General features: G+C 46.1%; 1 protein-coding gene across 1 annotated transcript in view; it reads right to left on the minus strand.

Annotated features, from left to right (window-relative positions):
* LOC123507147 (homeobox protein Meis1-like) overlaps window positions 1–3,773 on the minus strand; it is a 518,053-nt gene extending 514,280 nt beyond the window's left edge. Inside the window, exon 1 of the mRNA XM_045259776.1 lies at window positions 3,644–3,773. The gene's annotated coding sequence lies outside the window, so the exon portion shown is untranslated. The remainder of the gene's footprint in view (window positions 1–3,643) is intronic.
* Between the last annotated feature and the right edge of the window lie 10,586 nt (window positions 3,774–14,359).

A 14,359-nucleotide genomic window follows, 5' to 3' on the forward strand; every position in this document is an offset into this window, starting at 1 on the left:
GTGGTAGGCGGACGGGCAGGTGTGAGAGGTGAGAGGTGAATGTTGAGCAGGCGTGGCGGGCGTGGAGGCGGGCGTGGTGCGGCAATGTACATACGTGGATTATTTAACCAAAACAAACCCATATCGAGCGGGAATCGACCCCGCCACCACGTGACTGCCGCTCGCCCCACACTACTCACTACTCAGCCCGGATCAAATGAGCTACATGAATAATAAGACAGAAAATATTGTAAATATACCCGCGCAGTGACAGCCGCTCCGCCCCGCCTGTCACTGCTGCTGCCCCGTCAGTCTAATGGCGGCACCTGTCGATAGCGGGAAGGGTGAGCTGTCAGGATACTTCGGCCTCGTGGAATCTCGGCTCCCTGGCGCCCACACCCTCGCCTTCACACAGACTACTGTGCAGGGTTCGTATGTTCGTGTCCAGCTACACGTCATTTTACTATTCGAGTATTGCAGGGACGCGGGGCGCGGCAGGTACAAGGTGGAGTGGGGCGCACACACCCCCACCCACACCCACACCCCTGAACCCGCCGCCGCAAGTGTGGAAGGGCCGCAGGCAGGTGTGTGGAGACGGATCTGATGGTAATGATCTTTGGTGACAAAACTACCATTGATTACCTGGAAAGGATAGTCAGGCCAACACCAACGCGGCGCCCGCCTCGCTGCGCCGCCCGTGAGTAAGCTGAAGTAAACGCCCACTTGTGTTTCGCCACAGCCTGCTACGTGGGATACATACAGTATGTATACTATACATGAAAACTATGTCAACATTATGAATGATGTCAACTGTGTCTGTCTCTGTCTCATATTAATGTATCAGTAATTTTCAGATTAAGGAAACTGATCAAGAACTTTTACGTAAAACTATGTTATTTTGAAATTTACTAACGCTTTGATGCGGAAGAAAACATTTGGGCAAGATTTTTATATTCTTTTCACAAGTCATAATTCCAAAATGAAGTGAAATTGAAATCGTGCGTCTAGTGTTTGTTATTATGGGTTGTACAGCAAAGCTTTGAAAATGTTGAGTCGTAATGATACACTGGCGAGTTGTAAATATTCTTGAAGGTATTACTGTCAATCACGCCACACAAATAGTTCACCTGAGTATCAATGGAAACAGCGCGCGCTCTTATTTCACGACGAACACTTTACAAGCAGTCTATGAGCGACACACGCCTCTCTACCCCCAGACCCTGCCTCCACGCAGCTGGCACGCCCACGCCACCACGCCACCACTAAGTGATTACAGATAATTACCCCTCCCCCTACTCTTCAGCGTCAAGGCCCCGTGGGGCAACCTGGGCACCTCCCGCCGCCCCGACTCCCTCACGCCTCACGCCACACGCTGCCGCTGCCGCCGCCACCACCGCCAGGCCTTCTCACACCACTGGGAAATCCTCCTGCTACAGTAATAGTAGTAGTAGTAGTAGTAGTAGTAGTAGTAGTAGTAGTAGTAGTAGTAGTAATGTTGGGAGCGGTACTAGCAAAATATATATACTTCTCTATGACTGCTTTGAGGCGGCGTGGTGACATTAAAGAATAAAATGGAACGGAAATAGAAATAAATAATTAAAGAATAGATAATAGAAAATTACCAAAATCAATCAACAAACGAAACGCTTCAGACATTTTTCTTTTTCATTGGTACTCACAAACAAGCGAGATCTGTCGTTATTAATTTTTCTATCTAATATTGCATTGGTAATATCATGTAACATTTCTTTTTACAAATCTCTGGTGAATTCTAGCAATACAGTACATAACGAACACAAGATATTCTATAGCATGCCCGGAAGCCATTTTGATTTGTAACATTTATGTCAGTTTTCGTGAAGGTACATAAGATTCATAACAAATGTTTATTCTTCTTGATTGAAAAAAAAATAACAAATAGATAGAAATAAATAGAAAGGCAGAAGATCACACTGTTAAATATTCCACCACCTTATTTCATATACTTTCAATAGACTTTACTGAAAGTTATTAGATTTTTACGGCATGCTTTTATGTTTGACAAGGATTCCTCGCCATTAACGGGAAAAATGCCGTGATACAATGAATGAGTGAATGAATGAATAGTGATGAAACTAATAATAATAATAATAAAAATAATGATAATAATAATAATAATAATAACAATAACAATAATAGTAATAATAATAATAAAAATAAAAATAGTAATAATAATAATAATAATAATAAAAAAATAATAATAGAAAAAATAATAATAAATACTACCCCTAGCCAGTTTCTCACACAACAAAAATACGCGCCCTTCCATGCACCATACAGTTATATCCACCATCACAACCACCACCACAAACAAACACCACCATCACAACCACCACCACCACAAACACCACCATCGTCACCACAATCACAATCACACTCTGCTTACCTTCATAACACACACAGGTAACCTACAGGCAATCATTAACTCGTCCCACCAGCGGGCCAGTCTCCACCTCCATGACACAAGGCGCACATAAATACTATCATCGCATTCGTAATACCGACATAATGTGCTCGCCTAGGATTTCGCCGGGCTGTCACCGCAACAATCGCACCTGTGCCGCCCTTCACCCGAGACTCGCTGGAAATGTTGGTGTTTGCAGCGGGAGTGTTAGCAGCCTGTCCAACCTGACAACACTCATAAATTAAAGTGAATGTGCCAGCAGGAGGAGCGTGAGTTTTGAGGATACAGGATGAGGAGGATGAGGAAGTCGTGGTGGAAATGAACATGGATACTGCAAGGAGGAAATCATTATGCTGTTTCTGATGCTCTGATAAAATCTCGCGTGTCCAGTGTTGGTGCTCCCCTGACGAAAGAAATGATTCATTATTCAAATTTATCAGCTGAATCTCGTGTATTGTGTCATAATAACAAAAATAACAAGTAGATAAACAAAATTATAATAATGTGCGCAGTGTTATCATCGTCAATTATTGTTATTAGTATTTGAAATACCCTGGAATTATAAACAGTCAAAGCAACACATCGTGGAAAAATAAACTTTTACAAATCACCATAAATTGTGTCTTGATTTCTTACATCTTCGTCCAACGTCTTCACTGTCATTCATTGCATTTCATTCTATTCAATTCCTTATCTCCCTTTTTTCTTTTTCAATACAGATTATTTTCCATCGAGTGTCTGAGAAATACCAAGAATTATTTGCAAAAGTAAAGGAATCTATGAAGTATTTTGAGGAATCTCATGTTTTTCGTCGTAATTCACACTGATTTTCAAATTCTTGCGATATTCTCATTATCAACATTTTTTTCTTTGTGGTCCCGAGGCGTCACTGGAGGGCTGGAAATGCTGCTTCCCTCCTTCGTCTCCTGAGAGTAACAATCACTCGCTTGCCTCACCGTTCATCTCTCCTTCATGACTCATTACTCTATGACAGTCACCGAGCACTGGAATTTCCTCAGTTCCACCCACCACAGTACGTCTCATGGAAATGCCAGTAACCAGTAACGACACCAACACTTACTCTTCAAAGAACTCAACAAGAAAATAAAATATAAATGAATATATAAAATTGCAACCACAGTCTCTTACAACACTAAACACCCATACACATTTCACTGGTGACTCGAAGGAAAAAAAGAAAAAAAAAGGACCACTTTGTACCTCCGATCTTGTTGCTTCGGGAACGAGTCACTCCCGTCAAAGGCAGAAGACTCGACACACGCGGACGCCACACACCCCCAATGGCCGCAGCGTCGCAACAGAAGGAGCAGAGCAGGGAGGGTGTCTCAGTCTCAGTCTCAGCCACCCCTAAGAACTCGCCGCAGAAAGACAAGGCGATGCGAGGCAAGTTCTTGTTGGGGGTTGAGGAGGCAAACCCGGACTCACCCACATTCCGACGCGGCTGCTTGAACGGGAGCAAAAAGAGAGGGAGACGGACGGACGGAAAAATGGAGAGAAAGAGAGAGAGAGAGAAAGATGGAGAGAGAGAATGAAGCAGAGAAAAGACAGAGAGAAAAGAGAGAAATAGTTATTGGTCAGGGGTGGGTGCATCACTGATTATCATCATCATCATCACCACCACCACCACCATCATCTAGGACAACCTTCACCACTAACCCTTCCTGGCAACCCCTCCCCTTCCCCCTACAACTACACGTACACAGAGAAGATGCGGCAGAGAGCACACCCTACCTCTACCACCAACCCTCTACCCCCATCCGCACCCAACCCTTCAACACACTCATGGCAGACAGTCTCCAGCAAACGATGCATCACCGAAGGCCACACGAGCAGCAAGGCGAGCGAGGCAATGAAATAAACAACACACCTGAGAGACACTTCGGGGAGAGAGAGAGAGAGAGAGAGAGAGAGAGAGAGAGAGAGAGAGAGAGAGAGAGAGAGAGAGAGAGAGAGAGAGAGAGAGAGAGAGAGAGAAGGGAAAGGAGTAGTAGTAGCAGGAGGAGGAGGAGTAGGAGGAGGAGGGCGACTTACAGTGATAGCAGTAATAGTTCATTTCCTCAAGCTCAACCCAAAAAAGGAACGAAAAGAAGCACCAAGACACATCACTGAGGCGGCACCAACACGCACTCACACCACTTTTACTTTTGCCTTCCTCACCACGCCAGTCACTTACGTTTTCTGCGATCCTCAGCGGTGGTGGTGGCGGTGGTGGTGGTGGAGGCGGCAGCGGACGGGGGTAGTCAATGGCGGAGAGGAAACGGGGGAGGGGCAGAGCGCTACGGGAGGAAGGGAGTGAAGCGAAAGGAGGAGGAGGAGGAGGAGGAGGAGGAGGAGGAGGAGGAGGAGGAGGAATTGGAGAAGAGGGAGGATTAAGGCTAAAAGTAAGGGAAGTGGAGGGGAACACTCACTAATTGTCAAAACGAGAGATGTGGTGTGCGTGCCCGGTGGTGGTGGTGGTGGTGGTGGTGGTGGCGGCGGGGGTCGGGGAGCTGGTGGTGTTGATAATGATACAGTTCTCCGCTAGGGGTAATTTCACTGTGTGGCTGGGCTGCGGTGGGGCGGCTGCTGCTTGACGCCCGCTGGCCCAGGTGAGTTGAGCCGCCTTACTCCGGCTGGCCCACTTACTTACTGAGTCCCGCGTTATTTATATTGCCAGTAATTTACTCCTTGACGAAGTTTGTTAGCAAGCTCGTTAATTCTGAAGGTTAGATACTGTGGCTCTAAATTACCTGCACAGCTCCAGTTTTGTTGCTTCATTCGCGCTCACTCCTAGGCTTAATGACCCTCTCATTACTGACACCCCGGATACCTTTCTCCCTCCCACTACCCCTTTATTCCCTTCCTCCTCTTCTCTTCCTTCATCTCCCCCTTTCCTCTTTCCCCTTCTGCTACTTCCTTCTCCTCTTCCTTCATCTCCCCCTACCACTTTCCTCTTCTACTTTTTCTTCCTCCTTTTCCTTCCTCTTTCTTCTCCTACTTCTCCCTTCTTCTCTTCCTTCTACCAATTTTGCTTCCCTTGATAAAAAGCCAAGGAATGATTGTTAATCCGAATATAATGATAAATATTTCATTGGTTAAAAAAATGAAATATTTAAGGGAGTAAACAAAAATGTGGGTACATGAATTCCGCCTTGTTAGCTGTCCCGCGGCTTTGTTGGGGGAAAATTTATAAGGAAGGAAAGGTGTGATTAAAATTTCTGTATTCCACGAGGATGCAAATGTTACATCCCCGCGAGTGTTCTCACGCTATACCCAAGCAATTAATGAAATATGTACAGGCAATAAATCTCGCCTAAAAAAATAAAGGTGGAGCGTCAGGTGCAGAGGAGAGGAGGTTCACCTCACGTTCAGGGGCGCAGTGTTGCCAGACCACCGAGGGAGTCCGTGTCCTGGTGTCCGATGTTTACACGACACACAAGGAGCCTCACATTTAACATTACACCAATACCGTCATGCTTCCAGGCACACGCACGCCCTCATACCCTGCTGCACCCCACCATTTGGGCATGCACACACGCACGCACGCACGCACGCACGTACGTACGCACGCACGCGCACACACACACACACACACACACACACACACACACACACACACACACACACACACACACACAGCCAGCAGCCGGATCATCCTCACGTCTCCTTAAAATCAAGCCAGCGGGCGCCTAAAGCCTTCCTCTTCATCCCCGCACAACTCTATACATTGGCCGATAGTATACACAGATTACCCATGACATAAGATACAGCCTCTTCCTCGTCCCCTTCAGGAGCTGGCAGCCGCGGACATTAACAGACGAACATACGGGATCGTGCATACACCGATGCGGCCCGACAAACAATGGGCGACCTTAACCCGCCGTACATGGCCGGCGCCTCCAGCGGGCCCGAGGAGGCGTGCCGGTAGTCACATAACTCGGGATATTTTACAGCCCCTCGTGACGTGTGGGAGAGACAGGCGGCGTGCCACGTCCGGTACTCTCCCAGCGGTGCGCGGCCAATCAGCCGCTCCAGGAGACCACTCAGGGCACCCGGCAGCGCCCCAGGATGATTCAGGGGCAGATCGGCGGCGGGGCAGAGACACTGAGGCCCACTAAAGTTGTCTTACTGTCACTCAGCTCAACTCTGGGTCGCGCAGGACGACGCTGGCGGCTGGTTGTTCCTCGGGCTGACCCAGCAGTCCAGCAGTCCGGCAGTCCAGCAGTCCAGGAGTCTCGCGGCCACAAAGAAGCTCAAGATAATGATAATGTATTGCGACGATTCTCTCGGGATAATCTGCGGCTACAAGGACAAGCACAGGACTAGAGGTCTGGCTAATAACCAATTAAAGCAGCCCCTGGCCAAGGCGTCCCCTCTTCTCGCCAATGAAATTAATAAACAGCAACCCCACCCGGCCCTGCACGGCACTCTCACAGGCGTTATTAAACAATAAAATTGCTGCATTAAGGTTTGTTTGAGTGCGAGGGGCGAGGCGGGCGGTGGGCGGCGCAGTGTAATACCTCGCTCAGGATCCAACAGCCTTAAGTTCGTCAGCCACCAAAGTAGCGGCAGCGGCGGCTGCGGCGGCTGCGGCGGCGGCGGCGGCGGCGGCGGCGGTGGTAAGAGAGGGGATCATGGGTGTCCTGCCTCACCGCCGTCGACACGCAACCCTCGATTCCCGCTGCTCCGCCTTCTCCCGCTGACCTTCGCCTCCCTCCATCAGTCCATCGGGGTGCTCCCCTCGCTGGCGTGGCCACGCAGTGAACAGCGTCGCTGCCGACCACCAGACGACACTTGCCGTGCATGGTGGAGCAAGCTCTTCACTCCCTGCGAGTCTCGCCCCCAAAACAGACACCAAGCTGCAGGTGAACCGCGATGGGGTAACAGGCGGCCCACACTCGCGGCGCATCCATCAAGACTACACAGAGCCTGGGGGCTGAGGACGCCACTCCCTGCCAGCCGCCCCATCACGCCCTTCTCCTCAGGTGTATCAAGTGTGAGCGGCGGCACTTACACCTTACCCCTCAACGCTGACCGCCGCCTTAAACGCAGAAAAAGTTAACGCTATTTTCTGATCCCCCTCCGTACCGGCCGCCGTCCCGCTCCCTTCCCTGCCGCCCATGTCCGGCAGGGAGCATATGTTACCCTTCATGGTCGACTCACAAAATGGAGGTCGGAAATGACAAATTATAATGGGGCCAAATTACCTTAAACACCCCCAAAAGTCGCGGGAGGGTGACCTACGGCCAGATTATCTCGGCCAAATATATTTGGCAGCGACGGAGAGAGAGAGAGAGAGAGAGAGAGAGAGAGAGAGAGAGAGAGAGAGAGAGAGAGAGAGAGAGAGAGAGAGAGAGAGAGAGAGAGAGAGAGAGAGAGAGAGAGAGAGAGAGAGAGAGAAAGAGAGAGAAGGAGCAGCAGGAGAGGGTGTGAGGTAAGCGAGGGGCCAAAGTTCAAAAGAAAGTAAATGAACGAGACTAGCATTAGACACGAAACACGGGAAAATAAATGTAAAATTATGGAAAAGGAATAAAACCCAACAATGCAATGCAATCTTCGATGGCAAAAAACTAGTGTGCGAGGAATCACGAACCCCTCGCATCCCGCCCAGCAGTGAAATGTGTCCACGAGCGGCGCGAGTACTGGTCCGAAAGCAACACCTTTTAAGTTCACGCCACGCTGACTGACCGACGCGACCCAAAAACAAACGATACACGTAATTCAAGAACATAAAAATTTCTCCGAGGATTAAATTTACCTTGAGAAACAATCTTATCATTAGAGTCTCTGATGCCAACACGAAGCGTGATAAAAGGGTTAAGGCCGCGGTGTGGGCCAGGAAACACTGACAAGAAGAGGAGGAGGAGGAGAAGGACGCTTTTCAATGAACGATAATAGAACAGGTGGGACGCCAAACCAGCAGGTGATGCGAGCAGACAGCCATACCAGGCCTAGCTAAGTCCCAGCAGGCAGCGGGCCAGTGTCTCCTGACGGGCGAGGTGAGGAGGGACAAAGCGTCGCCCAACATGTGCTCAAGTCACGCCACTTCACAAAGAGTCGCCGTCAGAGGCCACTCAGCGAGCCCTATGTGCCGCCCTGATGGCCCGTCCCCGGCACCTGATGGCGTCCCTCCCGCCACATCGCCTCCCCCGCCCGTCACCACCACCGTCGTAACGCCCCGTAACATCACTCGCCGCCGCCACAATCGTCTCTCCCGACAAGGCAGCCTCCTTTTCCGCCCCCGTGATGGCCCGACGCGGCAACACGGGCGTCGCCGATCCAATATTCAAAATGGCATCACCGTGTTTTGTTAGCAAGTCAGTGACGGGCGGCGGCGGTTGAAATGCGGGGCAAGACAGGTGGTGGTGGTGGTGGTGGTGGTGGTGGTCGTGAGGACGGTGGGAGGGGAAGGCTCGTCACCGCTCCCGTGGCCACAGAATGAAAGGCTTCGTAGGATGAGAGAATGTGTGAGGGAAAATTTGTTATGAAACCTCGGAAAATAATTATATAGTAAACTCAGCAAAAATTACAGATTTTAAAAGGTTAGGTTTATGAATATCTTAAATTAAAAGTAAAGGTAAAAAACAGCCGTGAAAATTAAAAAGGTGATATGCTACCTACTCTTTCAACATCGGTACGCCTAATATACAGTGAAAGTATTTACGTATATACATAATTTTTGTGTTTGTGTATGACAATATAGTTTTATTAGCACTGTGATGAACTAACACCACACACACACACACACACACACACACACACACACACACACACACACACACACACACACATAGAAAAAACCGCTAGACACAAAATATCATAAAGCACATATATTCCTTCAAACAAACACTGCACACAAAACTGAGCGTGGCGAGGAGAACAGAATCAAAAGCTGCCACACCTGCACCAGCCGAGGAGGAGGAGGAGGAGGTGGATGATTTACCGCCGCCTGTCACCTGCTTCCATATGTCACTTTATGTCACTTACAACCAGCGCCAATCGCCACGCCAGCAAACTTACGACGAAGGCTAACGCTACCACTTCCACCCGCGTGCCAGCCAACACACACACACACACACACACACTATCCATTACTGTCATGTATGTCTGTCTTTGTTCATTATCTTTATCATCTTTATCATTTTTTCTACTTTATTTTCATTTTCATTTTCGCTTCCCTTCTGTATTTCTTTCTTTACATAAACAAATACGTATGTTAAAACGCTACTGCACTCTCTAACCCCCTATCTCTCTTCCTCTCTCTCTCTCTCTCTCTCTCTCTCTCTCTCTCTCTCTCTCTCTCTCTCTCTCTCTCTCTCTCTAATCGACACACGGGAAGATGATTATAAATTACAGGAAATTGAACCGTGCATTTTACATCCTGCGCCGGGCCCCCGCAGCGCCCAGTAATGGTGTCACGCCCGCTGACTCCTCCTGTCGTCGGCGTCGTCAGAATCATGTTGTTCTCAAGTCTATATTCTCTCACTAACCTCCTTACGTCCGCGTCAGGAAAAGTATGAGCCACGTATTATATTTAAGAAGTCATTCATTTACTCAAGAACCGAGGAAAGAATTTAGTGTTTATTTAGAATCTCATATTGGTGTTTTCTAGTCTAGGGTTCTTCATTAACTCTTCTCCGTCAGTCTCCGGAAATGTGTGACGTTTTGTATTTCGATAATTTATTCGCTTCGGAAAATTGTTTAGCTTTTTTTTTTTTAAGAACCTTACGTAAGAACTCATATACAGTTCCATACAGTTTGAGGGTTGAGTGGAAGGAAAATGTTTTGTCTGTCTGATATCACAAAGGCTGATGTTTATTTTTCCTTTTACTCGCCCATGAAACCTGCAGTGGGAAATTATAAATACTATTCTCTGACGGCGATAAAAATACATTCATTTCAATATTTTTTTCCGTCGACAGGAACTCAAAGCGTGACAGAAACATGACTCTTGCTAGAAGGATGAAAAAAAATCATAATGCACTTCACTGATGACCAAAGAAATATAAATAAATATATAAATGTACAAATAAATAGAAAAATTAATTAAAGATCCACAAAAAACTCAAGTTAAGTTTCTTCATCTATCACAAAAAAATGTAAAAAAAAAAGGAGAATATAGAATAACAATACACTTAGATAACGAGGAAAATATTGCCACTCATCCACAAGAAGTCGTCAGTCACGAAAAGCAGGAAAAAATGTATTCGTCTCAAGAGTTCAGACAAGACAGCGTTCGTCCCTCAAAGGCAAAGATTCGACACGCCACATCAGACCAGAGACTCATGGCCGCGTTGTCAGTCCCTTTGTTCCCTCACCCAGACTGCTTCAAGGACCACGGAGACGATTAGCAGTGTTCTCGTGGTTGCTTCCCCTCATTAACACCTTCAGTACCAGGATGCGTTTTCATATATATTCTGATTACTCTTTTGGCGATTTTATACAGCTTTAGAAACTTATATTGCGATTAAAATATTAAAGACTCGAGCCATTAATCATATGAACTCCATAGATCCTTCCTAAGGCAAATGAAATCGTCTAATCTTACTCAAAAATCAAGGTAAGAATGCGTCTCAGTACTGAAATGGTTAATGGCGTAAAATAATCATCAAATTACCACTAGAATCACGCGAACACACTTGCAAATGATCCGTAACTACCAATAGAGTTGGATAATTTTAAACTAACACTTGGATCTCCAAAACACTTCTTCAGATGCATAATTTTAATCACTAAGTTATTTTTCCTCATTAATGATGCAGAATAATTATCAAACTACCACTGGAATCTCGAAAACTCGCATGGAAATGTATGATTTTAGCAATAAAGCGTGCTAAAAGTAATGTAGCGTAATTTATATAAAGTATTCATAAGTGGTATTTTCAAAGCGCAGGGAGAGGGACACTCAGGTTTTCATAAATGTATCCTTATTCAAAATTCAAAATAATACTAAAAATCCCTGAACTGAAATAGAATGAGTTTTAAGTAATGAATATAAAGCATAGAAACACTTCAGAACACGCCTTATAATGCCACTAAGATAAGACGCCTCAAAACCTCCCTAACACAACATACACCTTGATAAAACCTGCACAACATACCTCATAGTCACACTTCATGAACAAACATCGTGATTTTAACCTCTTCAATACCAGGACGCGTTTCCATATTCATTATGCTTATTATTTGGTGATTTTACACAGCTTCAGAAACTTAGGTGTGGGATTAAAATCGTGAAGACTGTGGCCATTAATCTTCTGACCTCTATGAACCCTTACTAAAATGGTCTAATCGTACACAAATCTCAGGGTAAAAATGTATCCCAGTATTGAGTTAAATGAAGAACACGCCAGTAATCGCAGGTTGAAAACGCGCATTGTAATCGTATTATGGCAACGCAGCTCATAATCACACACAAAATCACTCGCAGAAAGTCAAGAAAAGCACACATCTCGCTCACAGCAAAGGCCGATTGGAGTCACAAGGTAAGTCTTCTCGTCTCACAGGAAAAGATGCGCCGCCGCCGGGCTGAGAGAGACGGACGGGAACTGGCGGGTGTTGCGGCTCATTATTATTGGTTATTTTGGTATTATCTTCTTTCCTCCTTCCTTCTTTCCTTCTTATGCAGCGGTTTGCGAGGCTATTGCAGTGTGTGTGTGTGTGTGTGTGTGTGTGTGTGTGTGTGTGTGTGTGTGTGATGTGCTGGTATAAACAGCCACAGCCACACACACGCACACAAACACACAGACACACACGCATACACACACACACACACACACACACACACACACACACACACACACACACACACACACACACACACACACACACACACACGAGCCCTGACTCACCAATACATAAGATGAAAATAAAATAAAAGATAACATTTATACATCACAATATTCCTTCACCACCGCCATCACCACCACACAGTAATAGATCTTAACATGAACCACAACCACCACCACCACCACCACCACCACCATTGTCGTCACCAAGATCGGGGATGAGAACGACCTTGAATATTAATGGTCTGTCTGCCATCTCGAGGCGCCGCCATTTTGTCCCCGGCAGTCACTATTTTAAGCTACCGTAATTATCGTTTTTACCGCCGCCTCCGCCACCACCACCACCACCATCTCCTCCTCCTCCTCCTCCATCCTTTACTCTGTCTTCCTCACGACCCTGCCTCTCTCACTCTTGCCTCCCTGATTCCCACCTGTTTCTTCCCACTCTTACTCTCTCCACCATGATTCTCACTTTCTCTCCATCATTCTCTCTCCCTTCTCCTGATTCTTAACTCCCTTACTTAGTATAATGCTTATCTATTTTCCCCTCACCCTCATTCTCTCCTCTTTCATCCTCATTCTTTCTACATGCTAAACTTTATCTCCTCACTCCATCTCCACCTCCTCACTCTGATTCTTACCTCTTTCTCTTCCTTCCGACATCACTTTGACTTATCTAACTCCATCGCTCTATCCAAACACTGCTCTTCTTCTTTCACTCTTCTCTTATAACATGATCTTCTCTCTCCTTCTCCCGTTAACGCCTCATTCTTCACTCGCACGCTTCGTCACCTTCACTTCTAAACACTGAAGCACCAAAGTTTCGATTCCACACATCAACATCTCGTGTGCGTCATTGTGGACAGTTTTTTTCTCTTTTTTCTAGTAAGTTTTAGTGAGTGCACGATTATAATACGCTGTTTGTATAGTTCATGTCATTTGGTTATTTATTTTTTCTGTGGTTATTGCATATCGTGTTTTATTATTCATACGAGTAGTGTTGGTTCAGCTCAAATGTCAGTGTGTGTGTGTGTGTGTGTGTGTGTGTGTGTGTGTGTGTGTGTGTGTGTGTGTGTGTGTGTGTGTGTGTGTGTGTGTGTTCATACATTGTCTGAAAAGAATTATTATTTGCTCAAGTTAACAAAAGTAGTAGTAGCAGCAATAACAAAAGTAGCAGTAGTAGTAGTAGCAGTAGTAGTAGTAGTAGTAGTAGTAGTAGTAGTAGCAGTAGCAGTAGTAGTAGTAGTAGTAGTAGTAGTAGTGGTAGTTAGTAGTACTAGTAGTAGCAGTAGCAGTAGCAGTAGCAATAGCGATAACAGTAACAGTAGCAGTAGCATTAACAGTAGCAACAGTAGCAATAGTAGCAACAGCAACAGCAGAAGCGGCAGGAGCAGCAACAACAACATCAAAAGCAGTAGCAGAGGTAATCCAGGTTACAGTGGCAGCAGTGGCAGGTGAGGCGTACCATATTGATTGTTGTATTACAGTAATTTACCTGACACCTTTGTTCCGTGTGTGTGTGTGTGTGTGTGTGTGTGTGTGTGTGTGTGTGTGTGTGTGTGTGTGTGTGTGTGTGTGTGTGTGTGTGTGTGTGTGTGTGTGTGTGCATGACGCGGGACAGAGGGAGGAAGGGAGGACGGGAGGGAGGAAGGGGAAAAGGGGAAGGAACTACAGATAGCTGGGAAGGAAAGTGAGAAGGGAGGATGGAATGGAGGCGAGAAAGGAAGGAAGGAAATGGAAGGTGAACTGATAATAAGGGAAAGGGAGAGAAGCCCAGGAGTAACTAAGGGAGAGAGAGAGAAAAGGAAAATAGGAAGTCGTAGAAATGCATGACACTCGTTAAAAGAGGAAAAAGAAAAAGAACAGGAAAAATAATTGGAAAGTGAAAATATAATGATAATATAGTGTGTGGGAAAGAGTTTGGATATAAATGCCAGAAGGAAAATAATATGAATGTGAACACGACTGGATGATTATTGAGTAAGGAAACAATTTTTTTATGTGACTAAACTCACATCCTCGTTTTCTGTACAATTTTTTGAAAGCGAACCTTTAGTATTGTTTCTTTTCTTCTTTCTTTCTCTCTCAGCGACACGAGGAAAGGAAAAATTTATTAGTTTAGTAAGTTGAGAAGAATTATTACCTCGAT

This window comes from Portunus trituberculatus, chromosome 21, assembly GCF_017591435.1.
Source record: "Portunus trituberculatus isolate SZX2019 chromosome 21, ASM1759143v1, whole genome shotgun sequence".
Taxonomy (NCBI): Eukaryota; Metazoa; Arthropoda; class Malacostraca; order Decapoda; family Portunidae; genus Portunus; species Portunus trituberculatus.